Source organism: Mytilus galloprovincialis, chromosome 4 (genome assembly GCF_965363235.1).
Source record: "Mytilus galloprovincialis chromosome 4, xbMytGall1.hap1.1, whole genome shotgun sequence".
In the NCBI taxonomy this organism is placed as follows: Eukaryota; Metazoa; Mollusca; class Bivalvia; order Mytilida; family Mytilidae; genus Mytilus; species Mytilus galloprovincialis.
Window position 1 is genome coordinate 13,015,929 of NC_134841.1, and position 18,404 is coordinate 13,034,332.

At 34.1% G+C, this 18,404-nt stretch overlaps 1 protein-coding gene across 1 annotated transcript in view; it reads left to right on the forward strand.

Annotated features, from left to right (window-relative positions):
- The first annotated feature begins 5,280 nt into the window (after nucleotides 1-5,280).
- Nucleotides 5,281-18,404, forward strand: part of LOC143071392 (protein madd-4-like) — a 60,158-nt gene continuing 47,034 nt past the window's right edge. Inside the window, exon 1 of the mRNA XM_076245650.1 lies at nucleotides 5,281-5,297. The gene's annotated coding sequence lies outside the window, so the exon portion shown is untranslated. The remainder of the gene's footprint in view (nucleotides 5,298-18,404) is intronic.

Here is an 18,404-nt window from a genome sequence, read left to right on the forward strand (position 1 = left end):
TTCTCCTCTTCAGTGCGATTTTCATAATAAGAAAAATCTTGTTTTTTCGACCGGTAAACATTATTTTAAAACAAATTGTGCATGAATGCATACGCGTGGACTTGAATGTAGCGTAAATCCCACAATTTCTGTTTTTACACCATACGTATTCCTTATATATATTTCCATTTGTCTAGAGGTCCCCTTGCATACACCCGTATCTCCTTTTATTAACAGAAAACCAAGTGTTAAACTTGTGGTTAAGTTGTAAAAATATAAATGGACGTCAATATTACAAAACGTCAATCATATAACATGATTTTGACGTTAACATACGACGTTACCAAAAGTGACACCAACATTGAGCGTAACGTCACTATATTTATATATACTTAATGAATGTTCATAATATACAGATAAGCGCTAAAAATATTCATGTGAACTTTTGATACCTTTTCTGAAATTCTCCAGTCATTAAATCTTTTACAAAATTCATTGATTACAAAAAAAAGAAGATGTGGTATGATTGCCATGTTGAGACAACTCTCCACAAGAGACCAATATGACACAGAAATTAACAACTATATGTCACCGTGCGACCTTCAACAACGAGCAATGCCCATACCGCATACTCAGCTTTAAAAGGCCCCGAACTGACAATGTAAAACAATTCAAACCAGAAAACTAGCGGCCTTATTTATGTACAAAAAATGAACGAAAAACAAATATGTAACACATAAATAAACTACAACCACTGAATTACAGGCTCCTTACTTAAATGTTCATAACATACTAAATGTATGTTCATATTGAAATTGATAGAAAACCAAAAATTGGGAATTTTGGAAATAAAGGACTGGAGGAGGGATAAAAAAAAACCATTTTCCTGTCCACAATAACCTATGACTTATGATACTTTTGCTGAAATTCTCTAGTCATTCAATATTTTACAAAATTCTTCCAACAACACTTTACATTCTTTAAACTACGCTCTAAATGCCCGCGATTTCGCGGGTTTGTTCTAGTACCGTTGAAAGCTGTGTGGCGCTCATACGCTTCCATAGAAAGCAGCAAGAATTGAGAACTTCTTTTTGTAAATTTATTGAGGTGTTAAAGCATTGACCGAAGTACATTTTGTATTCATTCTAAAACTATGCGCACGGTCAATGGTTTTACAACCCTATGAACTTATTTAAAGAAGCTTCAACACTTATAAATACATTTTTTGTTAGGATCTTGAAAACACGATTTCTATCAGGTTTTACTTTTTTTCACTGTGCACTTTACTGTGGAAGCTCATGTCATTTTCAGAATGACGCGAAATTACTAATAGCCAATCAATAGAACATCTTAAAAAGAAACATAAATGTTATGTTATTATTTTGATATGTTTCACTAAGATATGAGTTTGTCCCAGGCCTAAGTTAGATGTGTTTCCTAACGAATAGGGCATCTTGTTTTTCGTATGCGACGTCTCGAACAAACAGATGGAAAATTGGTCCTAGTTAATACCACTCACAGGGGCGCGTATCATAGATGTTTTGGGGCGGGAAAATATGCCAGTCAACTGGTATGCGTTAAACATTGTGTTAATTCAACTCGAAAAAAGTCATTATATAACGCTCACTATCGATCACTGCATTAACCTCGAAAGGCGGAGAGAATCGGAGACGGTAAGGGCTTGAATTATTCGAGTTCGTGTTAATAGCGCTATTAACACAATTATAGAGGCGGATTTAGAGGGGGGCCCCCCCTTTTTGGGAAAAAATTTGGTTGCTTATATAGGGAATCATTGAAGCGTGACTGGAGCGGGCCCCCTCTTAGGTCAGTCAGTGGGCCCCCACTTATGAACATTTCTGGATCCGCCACTGCAATATATACAGCATACCAGTCGACCGGTATATATTTCCGCCGTAAAACATCTATAATACGCCCCTGTGTACCACTCAGATAAAATCAACGATTCCCTTAAGCTGGGGTCAAACATTTACGATTTTTACTGCCATCCTAGTTAGGAGCATTCCCGTTAATTATGTGTTAAAATCTTGTAAATTGTAGGTTGGAAATTAAAACTTTTTTTAAATCTGTGAAAACATTTATTTAATCAGATTTTGTTCAGGAAGCATCCAAATTCAGCCGTTTCCATCCGAACTTGTCCAGGTTATCCCGTTCTCAATCCGTTTCTAATCCGATTTGCATCTTTCCCATGGTTATAAACGACCGAATCTATCCCGACAACGTCCCGATTCTGCAGAATGCGATCCGACAGACACCAGACGGTGACCAGACAGTGAACCGACGCTGACGGAAGATATTCGTAATGCCCGTGTCACACTGTCCCGATTTTTACGCCGATGGCAACACGATTATAGAAATTTTCAAAATCGGGACTGATCGTATCCAGATCGGGCTATTCGTAGTGCCATCTTTAACCATCATAGAACCATCGTCCACTTTTTCTAGCCTTCGGGGACAACTTCGGGATGGGTTCTAAATTTTTTAACATGTTAAAAAATCCCCGAAGTTGCGTCCGATGTTGAGGGTTCGTATCGAGTTCGTACCACCATCCTCACCATCGTAATGTCACCGGGAATGCATCTTTGAACATCGTATTGCATTCGTGTTTCCATCGTTTCCATCGGGCAGTTTTGACATTACGATGTCTACACGAATGAATCACGAAGCTACCCGAAGGTCTTACGATGACAACACGACTTCGTGAAGACCTCGTAATCCCGTCGTGTTGCCATCGAATAAAAGTACGAAGGCGACAAGATGGAACTACGACGGCAATAAATCCAGCTAAATGTAAGTTAATTTTCGCGCTAAAATACATTTAAAGTGCCTTGCGCGATATGCACTGGTCAGTCTAATACGACAGTTAAGAAAGACGTTCACAAAACATGGAGCTCATATCATATGATTCTATGAGAACAAGAAAGGCGACAGTGTTGTTTCTATCAATTCAAATGGAACAAAAAGAGCAGCTATTACAGGCTTAGGATTTACTTTTACAAGTAGAATATTATTTTTTGTCAATTTTTCATATCAAGTAACATAATAAAAATCATAAACGCGCCTCGTACACCAACACTGCAGGTACACGTATATAGGGAAACCAACTTTTTCTTCATTATTCTGATTTTTTATGTATTGTCTGAGTTGTTGACACATGACTGTTTACTCTATAACCATTTTGTTTTCTATATATCATATTTTGCCGCATTTGTTGCTTTTCCCACATCCTTCTTTTTGTCTATATTATTATGATATTCTCCTGGAAAGAGCTCTTTTTGATTAAAAGGGATCAACGAACCCATTACCTTACCTTTAAGATAGATCAGTAAACATGGGCATAATTATGGGTGATTATTCAGACTAGTGCACACATTTTACATTTCAAACAAGGCAATGCCGAGCGTGGCATCTCCTCGTATGTAACATATTGGGGACAAATATGGACACGATATTTGTATATGACACATGCAGAAAATGGTAAATTAAATATGCATATTTGATACATAAACTAGTTTTTTAGAAATCAACCAAATCATTCAGTAACTGAAATATAATTTAAATTCATCGTAAGCTGCACACGACGTCTTTAAGACATCGTATGGCCATTGCGCCATCATCGTAATCCATCGTGTAGCCTTCATAATCCATCGTGTAGCCTTCGTGATCCATCGTGTAGGCTTCGGCTGCTGAGATATGAAGCTTAAATACCCGTCTTCGGTTAACCTTCGTATGTCCATCTTTTGCTATCGTATATAATTTCGGCACCATCGTATAGACTTCGTTATTCATCGTACTTGCTTCGGTCCCTTTTTGGTATTTTAACGAGATCTGGACCAACTTCGTACGAACTTACAATTTTCGCCTTCTGGTGTCCATCGTATATGAAAATCGGGACAGTGTGACGCGGGCATTAGAAAACTGTCGCCATATTTGGAATGATCAGGTACTGTCGGAAGGTAAACGGACAGAAAGTCACAGGACTAAAAGTCACAGGACATAAAGTCACAAATTTGGTAGGACAAAAAGTCACAAATGATATGTTGACAATTGTTTGAATAATAAGAGATATATCTTGAAATATTTACTTTTTAATACATATATTCATATTAAAGTTTAGGAAATGTGTCATTATACTTGAAAAATGAAGATTTATTTATTTTTAATCATGCAAAAGAAAGATTTCTTGGCACCATGAAGCCATTTAAGTGCCAAGCCACTTTGACATCTTGTTTTTTTTAACAATTATTTCATTTACTTTGATATTTTTTTGAGAAATTTTGTTTTCAAAGTAAGTTTTTATACAATAGTTCAAGAGAAATACAAAAATATGTTTGTAGAAATAAGCTTTTTTATTGACAGAAAATGGTCAGAAAAAATGAACTGTGACTTTTTGTCCTGTGATTTTCTGTCCTACATTCCTGTCGGAAAGCAATCCTATGACAGTCTGCTGCACCGCATTGCACACGGCTTTGTCTGGACTCATTTGTATCGTGTACTGTAATTGTCGGGACTCAGACGAGCGGAGGGTATTATTGCCGAATTTCGTATAAATAACGGGACTGTTCCGAAACGGTTTCGTCAGAGACGGTTCTCATTCGGGATGCAATCTGGACAAAAAAACAGCAATGACAAATCTCTCCAGATCACGCCCGTTCCACAGGACACCGTCCAGAAAACACAGAACATTGTTATGATTTTGATCCGATACAGCAGAATCTGTCACGACATAATCACGATTGTAATCCGACTAGAAAAATCGGTAGAGTTTTCCCGAATGTTACGTCTGATCTCAAACGGGAGCAATAATCGGCACTGTGTGAACGCCGCATTAACTCGAATAATTCAGTCGTTATATTCCACTTATCTACGATGGCTACTCGCATGGAAGGAAACTTATGTTTTTTTCCCTAAAAAATATTCTGGTCTCAGATTTGATGAAAAAAAGTTCTGTTCAAGCAGATGACAAAAACAATATTCTGAATCCATATTTTTCCTATACCTTATCATCTTAAATATTGAGAAAAAAAAATTGCTTGATAGCGATGAAAATCTTAATAACTTTAACGCGCTTTGCTCGAGAAAAAAAAACCTGACTTAAACAAAAAAAAACTTACCCCTCCACTGAAAGTTAAATGGTTCATCCCTATGTGTGTAGGCATAACGACGCCCAGCGGCTCAAATACAAGGTGAAATAAACACACCGATCTAGATATACTCTTTAGTATTCACTGTACAGTTAAATATAAATTCTACTGTTATTGCAAGAATGCAAGTAAAAGAATTGTGATACATGACAGTTGGTAAGTAATTTCTGATATTATCTTTATAAATTTTGCCTGGGATGTAACTTAAAGGTTTTCATCCGGTATCATCCCCCGCCGATGCAGATAATGTTTTTATAAACTATTTAAAACCTACTTATTCAGAACACTTTATAAAATTAAAAAAAAAATCTGTATCATATACCCAAGCGCCTGTGATTCAGAACAATTATTGTTTTGGTCTCTTTTGTCTAGCAATACAATAATTCTTCAAAAATTGTGAATTTTTATTGATTGATTTTTGGTGTTTGACCCAACTTTCAATACTATTGGCTATATCGTGGCGGTCAGGTTTTAATATATCATTTCCATTTAAATCGGGAAAAATATTTAGGTTATTATTTTATGCCTAGATGTCATAGTGCTGAATGTACAGTTCATTGGAACTTGGTATCGCCGGGGTTATTTCCTTGAAAGAAAGACACTATCGTTCTGAAAGGATACACGATTCACGAGGGTCACTCATATTATCACTTTTGCAACAATTCTGAGTTATCTCCCATTGGTTATAAAACGGATATTTCATGTGCATATATATGCGATATCCGTATCAATATAGATCAAATATAGATAGCTATGTATTAATGACAATAAATTTTATGAGAATATATATCATTATTAATTTAGATAATTTGGCAAATTGTGTCACAGTTCTTATACTGGATCTTTCCTTGTTTTCTCTAATATAACGAAGGGCCAATAGTAAGACGAAATTATTGCATTTTTTTCATTTAATATATTTGTGACGATACCACTGCTGGTGAACTGTTAATCACAATGGTATCATCAGCTCAGTAGTTAGTGCTTCGGTATTGCTGCTTGTGGACTGTTAGTTCCAATGGTATCGTCAGCTCAGTAGTTAGTGCTTCGGTATTGCTGCTTGTGGACTGTTAGTTTCAATGGTATCATAAGCTCAGTAGTTAGTGCTTCGGTATTGCTGCTTGTGGACTGTTAGTTCCAATGGTATCGTCAGCTCAGTAGTTAGTGCTTCGGTATTGCTGCTTGTGGACTGTTAGTTTCAATGGTATCATAAGCTCAGTAGTTATTACTTCGGTATTGCTGCGTGTGGACTGTTAGTTCCAATGGTATCATCAGCTCAGTAGTTAGTGCTTCGGTATTGCTGCTTGTGGACTGTTAGTTTCAATGGTATCATCAGCTCAGTAGTTATTGCTTCGGTATTGCTGCTTGTGGACTGTTAGTTTCAATGCTGCTTGTGGACTGTTAGTTTCGATGGTTTCATCAGCTCAGTAGTTAGTGCTGCGGTATTGCTGCTTGTGGACTGTTAGTTTCAATGGTATCATCAGCTCAGTAGTTAGTGCTTCGGTATTGCTGCTTGTGGACTGTTAGTTTCAATGGTATCATCAGCTCAGTAGTTAGTGCTTCGGTACTGCTGCTTGTGGACTGTTAGTTTCAATGGTATCATCAGCTCAGTAGTTAGTGCTGCGGTACTGCTGCTTGTGGACTGTTAGTTTCAATGGTATCATCAGCTCAGTAGTTAGTGCTGCGGTATTGCTGCTTGTGGACTGTTAGTTTCAATGGTATCATCAGCTCAGTAGTTAGTGCTGCGGTATTGCTGCTTGTGGACTGTTAGTTTCAATGGTATCATCAATATAATGAATGGCCAATAATAAGACGACATTATTGTATTTTTTTTCATTTACTATTATTGTGACGATACCACTGCTGGTGAATTGTTAGTCACAATGGTATCATCAGCTCAGTAGTTAGTGCTTCGGTATTGCTGCTTGTGGACTGTTAGTTTCAATGGTATTATCAGCTTAGTAATTACGTGTAGTGCTTCATTATTTACATTAATTATAACAAACTTTTCGTAAATTAATTAAAAAATCATTAAAAAACTGAGGTACCAACTCCATCAGTCAAAATTAACATTATATAATTTGGCTATTTTGGTCCCTTTTAATCGTGTGACTCTTTATGTATGTTGGTCTCATATACATCCTAGGCTTTTAAATGTTGTTGTGTATGCATTCCCGATTAAATTAATCAAGGAAAGCGCATCAGATGCAATTTTAATAAAGTGAATCTAATTTCATTTACACATCTGTTCACGTATACTAGCTCAATATCAAGAAATCGGTATCAATCCTTTCAACTGCTGCCTCCCGTCCATTGTTCATTTTCAGCTGACAGGCTAATGTCCAGTTCTGGTAGTTTCTAAATTTCTAGATGATTGAGTAGGACAAAGGAGAGTAATATCTCAACCCATTACGTACATTTTCCCACGGTGGCGTGCTCAGCTTTGAATGCGATAGACCGTTGGTTTGATGTCAAAATCTTTTACTGCTCCTACGTCATAGTAATTGATACTGGTCGGCTCTTTATAGAATAATGTGTCCGGATGAGGTGGCATGCCTTCCTGCAGACTGTTATCTTTTGAACTAGCACCTTAAAAATCAGCTCAGCGTGTCGGTCAAATAAAAAGCAGGACTTATATATTATAATCACATCAACATATTAACTTCCTGATGTTTATGCGATAATTGCCATTTGCATTCAACACGTATCAATCCGTTTAACGCATTATGTAATATTCAAAATATTGATGTTTGCTCGGCTTTAAAATTTATACCCAAGAGGTCACACAGGACAAGTAATGTTAATCATATTTTATCTCCGACCCACGTGCATCTCTCGTATATTTTAATTTATATTGGATAAACAGTAATTGTAATGATAAAGGTTATCTTATTCCAACTGACGACTATTTAACGAATCTTAATGCTATAATTAAATGATGAAGAAAATTGGCAGCGAAAATGGTCTTGTTCGTTATATTTACTGTCAAGATAAATACAGGATTTGTTTGTGGGCACGTGCACTAAATTATAAAAACGCATTACAATGTATGAGCGATCGATGGTCACACGTGTTCTTTCGATCTCACTTTTCAAAATTTAACACGAAAAGAAATAATATTACATAATATTAAAGAAAAGAAAACAACACAATATTTTCATTTGAGTTTCTCGACTGCGAATGATGTGAAAAAGCAAGAATGGATGTTTCTCGACAGCGAATGGTGTTAAAAAACAAGCATGAATGTAGTTAATTAGACGGAAGACTATTATTTCAATGAAATCTTCCCATCTACTCTCAGTTTTCTTTACATTCCCATTCTTCCTAATTGATATAAAAGATGTTTACAATTTTGTCTGCATTTTGATTTAATTAAAGTTTATATCAAGGCAGAACGAGAAGTAAATGATCCAACTGAGCATATGTAAACAAGAAAAGAAAACTGTCACCAAGTACATACTATATACAGCCTTACTCACTGTCAAGTATCAAGTGTAAATTGATATCCACAATTTGTAAAAAATGAAAAAAACAACATTTAAAATTTAATTATCAAAAGCAGCCAACTGGAAAACAGCAAATTCATTTGAAATCGTATCAATAACTTTTAAACATGATATATATACTACAAGTAAGTTAATATAATTCAATTGAAAAGTGAACTAGGTATAGTTTTCCATTAAAAGTAAAAGAAAATTCTATATATCTGGAAGTAAGTAATACGTTACGGTACTTAAAGCTTAAGGTACCTATATTACATGCAACTTTTTATAAAAACTTATTAAATATGTACACCTGTATTGTAACATTTATTATTGATTGATCGACTTCTATAAACGTCAGAACACTGTATTTTTAGTAGTTTGGTATTTGGCACTTACTCTTCATAGTGGGATGTACAGCTGTGATTAGACAAACATAACACATTTTCCAGTTATAAAGTTATATTGTCAGTACTATATCTGTATCCCGTTACTCATTATAAAATTATGCACATTAGACTTTGGTCACTGCCAAATTTATGGACAAAATAGAACATGCACATTTCAGCATATGCTTTCTCGCATTCTTTCTAATTTATATAATTATGTTGCAATTCTCGCCTTTCTAAATGTTGTCACTATAAATAAATAAATAATTGATATCTTTGCTTGTATCAATCTAAGAAGGAACTGTTATGACACCTCTGGTACCTCCAAATTCAAAATGTGCACACTGTTATACAAACAAATGACGATACATGTATAACCATGTATTTTAAATTTTCATGCTAATTCGATTATAATATGTTTTTTTTTTGTTGAGCCTGCGACTTTTGTCGCAGAAAGCTCGACATAGGGATAGTTATCCGGCGGCTACGGCGGCGACGTTAGCTAACTTCTTAAAAGCTTAATATTTTAGAAGGTGGAAGACCTGGATGCTTCATACTTTGTATGTAGATGCCTCATGTTACGAAGTTTCCGTCAGTCACATGCCCAATGTCCTTGATCTCATTTTCATGGTTCAGTGACTACTTGAAAAAAAAGTTAAAGATTTTTTGTAATGTTAAATTCTCTCTTATTATAAGTAATAGGACAACTATATTTGGTATGTGCGTACCTTGCAAGGTGTTTCATCCCCGTCAGACAGTTTACACTTGACCTCGACCTCATTTTATGGATCAGAGAACAAGGTTAAGTTTTGATGGTCAAGTCCATATCTCAGATACTATAAGCAATAGGGCTAGTATATTTGGTGTATGGAAGGACTGTAAGGTGTACATGTCCAACTGGCAGGTGTCATCTGACCTTGACCTCATTTTCATGGTTCAGTGGTCAAAGTTAAGTTTTTGAGTTCTGGTCTTTTTTTCTAATACTACATGTATATGCAATAGGTCAACTATATTTGGTGCATGGAAATATTTTATGATCTGTATGTCAGTCGTGCAGATTTTGATTAACCTTGACCTCATTTTCACGGTTCATTGCTCAGTGTTAAGTTTTTGTGTTTTGGTCTGTTTTTCTTAAACTATAAGCAATAGGTCAACTATAGTTGTTGTATGGAAGAATTGTTAGCTGTACATGTCTGCCTGGCATGGTTCATCTGACCTTGACCTAATTTTCATGGTTCATTGGCCAATGTTTAGTTTTCTTGATTAATGTTAAGCGTATGTGACAGTTGTTATAAAGCTTTATATTTAAGAATATCAACACAATATCAATGATCAGTAAAGAAGGCGAGACATTTCAGCGTGTGCACTCTTGTCTTCCAAAGGTCTGTCGATTTTGAATACTTCAGCCGGCTACCAACAAGTACTGACGATTTCAATTATTGACTTCATAAAAAGCTGCTAGAGGCATACCTTTTCGTACGTTACCTGAAAAAAAATGCCTTATAGGCTATCAGACAAATCTCCGGCTTATTTTTATGTAGAGGTATCTAAGTGAGACTTTTGGGCTATGGTTTGTGATTTGTTGATGATAAAATCCGGCCAGTGTGCGTCGGAACACAAATGTAGCAGTATCAACGTTTAAGTAAGTCAAGAATTCCACTCTCGATGTGACTTTAAGATCAAAAACAGGAATATGTATAGGCATTTTGTGTCGTGATGTAAATCCACGAAACCCCTAATTTTCCATTTAACTAAAAATTCGATGTATGAAGAAACTCGAACAAAACATTTGATGAGATGCAAAGGTTGTCTGTTTTAACTTATTTTACCTTACCCTCATCTCATGAAGTCATCATTGTCAAAACTTCAACCCTTTCATCCCATCCCCACCCAATTGAAATATTGATTCAGCTATTTCTTGCCCCAAACTGCAAACATGTATGATACACTTCCATGTATGCATTTAGTAAATAAATTAATCTCAGCCAACCCCTATCAATATGAAACCCTACGAAACGTTTTAAATGATACGCGTTATTATGCCTAAGCACGACTTTACTTCAGTAAACAAACTGTAACTGAAGACGGCTATAAATATTTTGATAAGCAAACTAGCAGATACCAGATCATTCATAAAATTTCTACTGCATCTTGTGTTTCTGATATTTATCTCATTACATTTGTTGTAAACAATCTTTAAACTTGTCAAATCTGTAGAAATTTATAATGTTAGCCTTGTTATTCTTTACACTGAATTTCAATATTTCAAATTATTCACAGACGGTTAATTTTGCAATTTGTCCGGAGTTTTCAATTATCTGAAAGGTTTATGGTTGGTCCACTTAATAAAAAATTAATTTGTTTAACAAACATTCGACAGAAGTCCTATTTTATTAAGTTTCCATGAACAAAAATGCGTGTCATTATTTTATTTTCTTCAACACCTAATAAAATTGCACTGTATAGAAATTATTATTTGATACTACAAAGTCACAAAGAATGCCATTTGGTTCGTCCCCTAAGGAGCTATGATTATAATATAGTTCAATTTATGCATCAGTTGTACATTATCATGTTTAATTACAAATATGGGGAGTTTTTATTGATAGAGTGTTCGTTTATTGTGTTTAATGACATTTTCCAATAACAAGTCATGTGTGAAAATCTTTTAATCATTGTTAAAGAAACAGTTACATCTTACTGCCGTATTTCAAATTTGCTATGCTTTGTTGCTTTGTCAAATTTCAATTAGAAAATCTCGTTATTTAAATTTACAGTATGGCAAGGGCTTCTAAGCAACATTTGTATTTTATCTTTTATTACAATTTCCATTTCCCTTTTACTGTTCAAAATACTATAAGTTTGTCTATGTATCGTCGCAACTAATTCCTTATTGCTGAGGAAACTATTCTATTTGATAACCACATGATCATAAGTACATCTCCCGTAGCTACTTAACCATGTTGGTAAATAAACACTTATCCTACTACGGTCCACGTGCCGGAAAAATGTCAAGTATATTTAAAACATTTATCTTATTGAAACAAAAAGATTATCTTGTACACATATGAATGAACCTGGTCTCATTGTGGGGTCTTGTGGTGTTATACAGGGGTTGTCTTTAATATGAGTTTATTGTATCTCCGTGTTCTTTTTGTCTGTTTCTTGCATCATATCTAATTGTTGTTTAACTTGTTTGTATTTTCTTTTCATTTGCCATAATGGCGATGAAAGAGATCTTATTTCTTTTTATGTTTGTTTGTAATTTGAAGAAATAATTATTTTATGTTCTTTTTTGCACTAAGTCTTTACAGATACATGTTGTATGACGTAAACTAGACTAAGGATTACACATGTTCTAATTACATAAAGTCTAATGGTCCTTGTTAATTATTATTATTTTTTTTTTTTTTTTTTTTGCAATTTACGTTCTTTTTAATATCCATCTAGGAAAGGGGGTTCAACTTGCTTTGCTTATTATGGAAACGACGAGTTTCGAAACCATGTCCCTTGTTTTAAAATGCTTCATAATCATGATAATACATTAAAAATACGTCGGAGGTAAATGCTGTATATGTGTTTACAACGGCGATTCCAAATGCTAACAACAAAAGTTAAGCATGATATTTATAAAATTATATTTCTATACTCCAGTGTAAGCTAGCATCTCCCTATGCAGCTTATATCAAGTACGCTACTTTATAAACGAGACCCTCTTGTCATCAGTTCAAGTACATTGTCGAAGTTGTATTTTTCTTCTTTTCATGCGGAAATTTCAGTATTAAATATATTAGATTTTAATATGCACAGAAATCTGCTGGGGGCAAATATCTATGTAACCAGCTATTTTAACTGATAAATTGACTCTTACCTTTCAAATAAAAAATCAATTTTAAACCATGAATGAATAATATTTATTTGGTACGGACCAAAATGATTATTTAACCACCTTAGGAATTGAGTAACATTTGATCCAGGTGACAGATATATACAGCTCTTGTAAAATATACAAGATGTTTGAATGATTTTGTATCCGTTAGGGCGTAAGCGGCAAAATACTATTGCAGATGTTTGCTTACCTACACAGCTGTATGTAGCTGAAAAACAGAACCACGTTTACTTTTCAAAGATGTTTAAACTTTATATATTTCGTTTTCATCGTACATAGTCTTGATAATATGAGCTTTTCATCAAGAACCTATAACCATTTTGATTATAAAATTCCTTTGCTTTTGAATCATTCATCATTTCAGTCTCATATAGTCTATGGTAACATTTGTAAACCTTCAACGTTTGAGGGGATTCAGTCTTCTCTTATCTTGTAGTAAGGTTAACTATAAGATAAACATAAGAAATGCACAATGCAAAAGGGGGGAAATGTTTCAGTAGCGCCCTGTACATGTATGACTTTCGAAAAAAACATTGACAATCAAAAAATAATTTCGGATATAAAGTTGAAAGGGGATATGGGTTGGAGGGTTTAAGGCCACTGTCTGCCTGTCTGTCTGTCCGAGAGGTTAACAACCCCTCTATATAGGGTGTTCGTTTTTTTGGTGCGGGATATATATATATATATATATATATATATATATATATATATGTACGCTTCACTGTCTAGTCCTCATTGGTACCCCAAATTCTATGGCTCGTGTAGATAAAAGAGTGTCATGCTCTGAAGCAAATACCCTGTGTGCTCACTCTTTAATGGTTCGGTGTTCCAGAAGAAGCCGAAATACCAACCCTTTAACCTGCCGACTTACTCTAAAACAAAAATCTGATTGTATTTATTGTCAAATTGCTCCCGTTCAAAATAGACATCAAGTATTTTACGACGTAAGGCAAACAATCAAATCAAACGCAAGGAAGGACATGACTCAAGTAATCTACGCGAGTACACTACGCGAGTTATATGTACTATACAGTTTTGGTTGTGTTCATTATTGTTGGTCTAACTTCTATGTATGATCAGAACAACTTTACAACAAAATCTCGTACTAATATGAAGTTCTACACAGTTTATTGACTGGGGCGAAAGGCGTGAAAAGAACGAATTTGGGGGTTATTTGGTTATGTAAATTCAACAAAACTAAAAAAAAAAAAACGTTTATGATGAATAAACCATTAGGCAATACATATATTATTTTTAAACTTAAGATTCAACAGTCTTTCAAAAAATGTTTATAGTAGTCAAGACTTGACGTCATTCAAGTAATATTAGGTAATCTGGTACCTAACACTACAGGGGGATAACTCTGTAAAATCAGCTAAACGTTTTAATTACGTCGTGTTGTTAAGGGAATATTAAGCTTCTCAATGATCAAAATAAGTGTTTGTCAAACTGCTATATAACCAGTGTAATTTTTCTGATAAAACGGTTGGTTCAAATTTTTTGAAATTTTTGTATTTTTGTAAAAGGGTCAAAGTAAATACTTTGTCAAAATTTTAAAAAAATTAAACGAGCCAAATTAATTTTAGTTAAAGTGTTGGGTACCACCTTAACAGCCAAATTATGCTACTTTTAGGACATTTTATCTTTATTAAAATGGGGTAATTGCAATCTGCACAAAATAATTTTAATAAAAACGAAATACACTTCCAGTAAGAATATAAGTCGTTACGACAGTTGTGTTCTATAGCAATTTTAAATATGTGCAAGCTAGAAATTCGACTATGCATGATATAAAAGGAAGATCAGTTTTGCTTGCATCAACGTATACATGCAGACCTTTCAAAGCGTTGCAATGGTTCCTAACTCTATAGAAAACGTGAGGCTCATTCATCTGGGTATTGCTTTCAACGTCTCCATTCCTTATATATATACATGTACGTTGATGTGTGTTTGTGTTATATTTTTTATTGCGCAAATATAACATATGCATACATCCCTCTCAGTTATGCGATTGGCCTTCTCTACCATATGGGGTCGACTGCCGACATTGAGTCGAGAGAACCCCAGTTGATTGCAATAAGAAGAGAATCGACAAGCAGAAAACTTAAATAAATCCGTCTTATACATGTTATAGCTCTTAATAGTTTAAATTGAAAATAGCGAATAAAAAACATTTGTTTCAACTGACGAAGAATAATAAAGAGTTGTTCATCACTTAGAATTGCATGTCAAAATAAATAGAGACGTATCTTTGGTATAACTGGTGAAGTAAAAAAACAGCTAACAGCTTAATTTATAGTGGTGCTAATAAAATTACTGTTAAAGTAAAATTATATAAGCAACGTAAGATGTCAACATGTACGTATACATGATTAACGATGATTTATAGTCAACTTAATCCTTGTAAACGATACAAATGTAGCACACTAACAATGGTAACATAGAAAGCTTGTTGTTACGTTATCGCCATCAAAAACTTCTTCTGAAGTCATATAAGGTATCAAAATCATTGATCAATGTAGTGATTTCCGTAGTTAAAATTAATTAAAAATTAACTCATGAGTGATCTAATTCAATTAACTTTAAAATCCGTTTACGGTATTTTAAGCAGCATGTAAACGTGAAGATATCTTATATTTTGATTGTTCACGCCATTAACGTTGTACCGTCGACATGTCTAGCAGTTGCAGAGTTTCATTTACTTATCATGTTAAGTTGTATGTAGTTTATACAAGAATTATGGTGACCTACGATCTCTTATGTAAGGTTTATTTTCGGAATCTGTCACGATGAGATGACTTGAAAAATATATGTAAAGTAATCCTCACATGTAGTCTTATACAAATTATTTAAACAGTCTAAAATAGTAAGTATTTATATATATTAGAAATATAAGCCATTTTTTCACTGGGGAATAACTTTCAAGATAATACACCTGTGAGAGGAATTGCAAGGTATTTTGAACTAAGGCCAGCTATCTCTTGTAATATTGTTCGGTATGAGTTTTATATTATAGTGGGAATGTATACTATAATAGATCTTTTATATGCCAAACTTGATATATACGTAGATTATATTAATTAAAGACCTGTAAATAGCGCAATAAACCACTTGATAATTCTCAGTTTAACGAATAATATGGCTATAGTTTTTACACAATATAAGATTTAAGTAATAGATTGAAGGGTGTGATCAAGTACACAAAACGTTTGAATATGATAAACCGACTATAGTCCATGGAGTTTTAGTTTCATTTTATAATGCAACTAAAATGTTACAGCTTCAACCTTTTGTTCTTGCGAGCTCGAGTAAACGACGAAGGTACATGTAACATCAACAACAATTGACATGAACAGCTTCAACATTTGTTGTTGCGAGCTCGAGTAAACGACGAAGATTCATGTAAAATCAACAACAGTCGACATAAAACATCGAATTAAGGTAGTAACATACATTTTTACGTTGGATATCACCCTAGTTATGAATTTTATTTGTTGAAATTTGTTTTGATTCGAATCCCGTTAGCGTCGTGTCCGATTTTTTGACTGCTTTATCGCGAGCTAAGCCGTTAAAATCGGATACTAAAAATAGTATTTGGAATAATATCCAATGGTTTAAGCTGTTTAGTCATATGTCGATTGTTTTTCAAGTGTAATATGTTTATAAAATTTAATTTTCACAAAAAGCTATATTAATAACATTAAAAAAACATCCAAAAAAAACAAATTAGTTTGCAAATGTTATCTTTGGAAAATATTTTTAAATACATTGTGGACCATCATATCTGGGAGTCGTTAGATCCCCTGTTTTATATCAATTACCAGTAGGTATATCATTGAGGTTACTAGTATTTTCATAAGCATTCGTTTCTTTAATTAAATAATCAGTACGCACAACGTTGAACAACCATGCGTTCAAAGTAACAAAAGAGAATGTCTTCAAATCTTTGTTAAGACATACCGTTCTTCGTGATTAAACAATGTCATTAACTAAGAAATGAAAACATAAATGTCTGGCGACTGCAAATATAATACCAATAATATTTACGCAAGCAGTTCCGTTGACAGAGGGGTTATATGAATATAAGTATAATTAGATTGTTGAAAACTTTGTAGGGTAAATATATTATGGATTGATTCACGGTTGCGTCACATCCAGTGTCAGATATTTTATGCATATTTCAGATCATAAAAATAGCAAGTGTCTTTGGGTTTTTCGTCGTTGTTGGGTTGTTGGGTTGTTGTTGGATTGACGTATATCACACATGATTTATACTTTATATCAAACCTAAAAGAAATGTTACATGAATCAATAACAAAAGGTGGTAACATTGGACTGCCACTTGCATGGGAATAGCAGTCATTGTGCTGTAAAAAGTTGTATGTGAATGAAAACCACCTCTTTAAAATAACAACCTGTTGTGGGTCTCTTTGAAATGAAGGCAGCATAGCACTCCCAACACGAGGCTTCAGCTGGATGATTTATACATTTTTTTAACAGGAAAACACTTTTTTCATCAAACAGAACTTTTAAACATGGGTTTTATCTCAGGAAAGAAGAAGTTCCAGATTTTTAATGGACAATAAGTGTGGACACAGATCAGTGTCGATAGTATGTTTTTATGTTTCTCTGGTACTATCGTACGGTGTTTATACACACCAACTTGTTCGTTATGTCCGTGTCTGTAGTGACGTTTTGAATTTCAGTGAGCGTAACCTATATGTATTACTGGCAAATTATAAAGTCACTGATTTCGTTACAACAAATTATACCAAAACTGTACTTCTGATAATCATCCATAGTTTTAATTTTGGGTAGCAACATGTATGCACTAGTACTGTTACGGTGTATTTGTGTTCGTTTGTGTCATTTCTAACTTGGTTTAGTAGACAATTATATGCCGTACGGTGTCATATAGTTGGTAATTTATGTATCATTTGGTTTTTTGTGGAGAGTTGTCTCATTGGCAATCATACCACATCTTCTTTTTTATAATTATAGCTATAGACTTTCATGGTTCTGTTTATATCTTCTTGCTAGTACAGTTACATATTACATTGACGAACATATTAGTGGTTCAACAGAGGCATGTTATTGTTTTCAGGCACATTACAAGCAAGCCAGTATATTTTTATTCCAGTGATATCTTTCAACATGTTATATGTATGTTAGTTCTGATACATACTGTAAAACAACGTGACATATTGGTAAACTCCCATAACTCATACACAGTGGACACATATACATGTAACTCAAATCTAATTTTAATCAACGACGAGTACGTCTACACTACCAAGAATTTACACACGTTTTTTCGTACATTTCTACCCTCTACTGTTTGGGAAGACTAAAAACTTATTATGTTTTACTTTCTATTAATTCATTACTGTTCAATATTAATAAACAATAACTGTACAGCTACTATAATTTTATGAATTTAGCATTGATATTTTAAAAATTTGATAATTTGTTTTCTAAAATTGAAAATGTAGTCAAGGACTAAACG